The sequence below is a fragment of the Egretta garzetta genome, unplaced genomic scaffold (assembly GCF_000687185.1).
Source record: "Egretta garzetta isolate BGI_Z169 unplaced genomic scaffold, ASM68718v1 scaffold45, whole genome shotgun sequence".
NCBI classification, from domain to species: domain Eukaryota; kingdom Metazoa; phylum Chordata; class Aves; order Pelecaniformes; family Ardeidae; genus Egretta; species Egretta garzetta.
Genome location: NW_009260028.1, coordinates 3615170 through 3618448, shown reverse-complemented (window position 1 = coordinate 3618448; position 3279 = coordinate 3615170).

The following is a 3279-nucleotide window of genomic DNA, read 5'->3' as shown; positions in this document are numbered from 1 at the left end:
GGGTGGCGCCCGGGCCCCCCTGACAAAGAGGGACCCACTGGCTTCTATGGCCCCTTGGCTTTTTTTTTTTTTTTCTGCTTTTCTTGCTTCAACTTAGAAAGGGATGGCAGGCAGGTAGTAAATTAGCTTCTTTCTTGGAGCACTAGGAAACTTGTGTGGCTGAGCAGCTGCAATATAAATTTTTCCACTGCTCGCTTTTTTGGCTATCACAAGCACTTCCATCCATGTTCTCTCTTATGCATAAAGTGGATTTATTAGGCAAGGACACTACTCCTCAATTCCTGATGTCTGCAGCAATCATATCTGTAATAAACTGTTAACTGAAAGTAGCTAGGCATTTCCACCACTTATTTCTCTAAATCTGTTATAAGCTTTTATATCCATGGTAATATGCAGTAAGATTTCCAGCTATCTCCGTTCTCTATTTTCAGTTCCTGCAGAAACGCTCCATCAATATGTTCCACCGCTTGCAGTGTTTCATTTATTCACTTTGCAGTTTCTTAGGCATACCTTCCTATGTTCTTACAGTATGCAGAGCAATTATTAATCTCAGTAGGAACTCCGAGTCTACTGTAATTTTCATAATAGATACTAGCTTGATAGTTCCTTCATACTGCATTGCACTTGCTGGGGTGGAGGGTGGGGGAGGGGTGGCAGGAAGCTTTTTTAAAGTTTCTTCAGTTAGAGGGAAAAAAATACCATCAGTGGACAGAGTTTAAGCCCCAGTCCCATAATAGTCTCTCTGGAATACCAATAATAAAATTACAAATTGACAATGAGCTTGTATTAAAGTCTGCACACTTCATTCCTGAGATGATAAACTGGTTACAACTCTGGTGAAACATACATGGTTCATTTTCATTAGCTTACCTAGCAGGCACTAAACAGAAACCTAGATAAAAGGACTACAGGCAACTGAGAAGAAACTGAACAAATGTCCTTAAACCATATTATTCTCAAATCTGTTTGGGATTGCACCAAAAGTCTGAATGCACTCAGTGCACCTGAGTTCACTACATGGTGATCGAGAAACAATAACTCCACATGCTGCCACAATAGCACATTACTTTGCTTCTTTGAATCATATTAATGAAAAATATATGCTCTCAGTTTCTTCCTAGTCAATTGATTACACAATTGGCTTCATGGTCAGAGTGGTGGTAGTCTTTGCATAGAGTTGAGAATGGGTCAAAGTAATATTTTAAAACGTAAGAAAATCAATGCTGATTTAGTAAATTCTGCTAGAATTTCTGCAGAGCTTCACCTGCAAAGAAGCAACCAAGTTTTAGATTAGTTAATTTGTGTGTGATCATAATAATTTCGAACACAGAAATGTGCAGGCACAAAAAAAAGCCAAAGTTACTAGATTACAGCACAACATCTAGACCAATGAAAAGCTGAAGGTATAAAAATTATTGCTCACATAGCCTCATTTCTGTCATAATAGTCACTCTTATTCTTGAGAACTACCTATGTGACAAAATGGAGGGACCGCGTTGGACAAAAAATCATTGTTTTTTTGATGGGCTGTATGCTTATTAATTATTACCAGATTAAAAAATTGAAGTAATATTGTTCTTCAGTAAAATGGTTAAGAATGGCCTTCATATAATATATCAAAACAAACATAAGCGTTACACTACCTGAGAAAAATATACCTGAGAGTGCCTTAAAGCTATTGCCATAAACAGAATAACAGAGGCAATACTATTGTTCTTTAGTTGTGCCAATAATTTGCACTCCAGTTTACTAATATCAGTATGAAATGTCATCTTGTTTTTCTGATAGTAAGTTAATGTAATTCAGCTGAATGTTGTAGAGAGCTACATTTGCTTTACGCATTTTACCACAAACCATGTCAACGGTGATTCTCAAAATAAATACAACCCTTCCTCTTGAGGGTATGCTCAAAGGCAGACTCCCATCTATAAGCTGAGTTTTAGTTGGTGTCACCATGCTTTCATTGCTGAGACATTCAGTAAGTAATTCGTGCTTATGGTGCTTAGCAGGTTATCCATATCATTTCTTCTAAAGCAGTACCACCATGACTGTATCAACTGGCTAATGTGAAGACCTCATGCAGCTCATGTCTGATACTGCAAGAGCATGGGCTTCACAGGAGACTTGGGAAATTTAGAACACTTATTTGGGAAAGAAACTTAATGTCTAGGTTGAGCATGGTAGGTATAGTGCATGTTGTTTTCACCCTACTGTCCTCTTACACCTGAAGGTGGAAGTTTCCTCTTCACTTTCTAGGTATGACTCCAATTAACTAATTATGATCATAGGTTCATACACGTATCCAGAGATAGACTTGGAGCCTTAAATAATTTTTACTTCCCTTTTTATATTCTCCTTTAAGCTGTCATCACTGTTACTCTAAAATATTTGAAGCGATATGTATAATTTCACAGTATTGGGAGGTTCTGTTTTAGAAAAAAATGCATTTGGGAAAATTAACCTCAAACCCTTCACACTCTATCAGTATTCAAGCAAGAGAAATATTATGCCAGGTGTTTTATTGCTGCTTTCTTTTTTTTTTTTAATTTTCCTAGTGTCGAACAAAAGACACAGGTCAGTAGTTTCAAGAAAAATGCATCATCGATGTGTTCCACAAATTATATTGTAAACCTTGTGTCAAAAGGGAACATGGAATAAGAGTCTCCTGTCCTCTTAGTGACTGTAGATTTGCTAAGGCTGTGGAAGAGAAAGAGAGAAGGAAACTACTTGAGACAGATCCCGCCAGAACAAGGCTCTGCTGAAGGAAAGGCTTAGGAGAACAGGCTTAAAACCAGGACCCCTGCAGGGCCTGAGGATGAATGAGAGTTGGGGAGATAAGGAGACTAAGACTACAACTGGCAGTCTCAGCCCCCCAAAAAGTGGAGTTGGAAAACAAAAGGAAGTGGGAAAGTGGAATATTCAGAGCATTAAAATTAGATGAGAGAAGCCAGGAGGAAAGGAAGGCCAGTTTTGACAAGAAATAGGTGTGGAAGGAGGACTGAGTTTGCCCTCTCAAAGCACTGAGTAAACACTGAAGTTTGCATAAAGATTTGAGGTAGGAAGGATGAAGCCCAGGGGCATGGAGGACAGAAGCCAGGGAAGGAGAGGCTTAGGGTAAACTGGATGCAACAAACAAATTTTTTTCTTCTGAGAGGCAAAAGGTGCTAGAACAGAAAGGCAAGTGTGAGAGACAGACTGCAGAGACAGCAGGAGAGGCAGCCGCTGGGGCCCAGCCTCCTCTCCCCCACCTCTCCCGCCGGCCCGGCCGGGGGGCCCAGG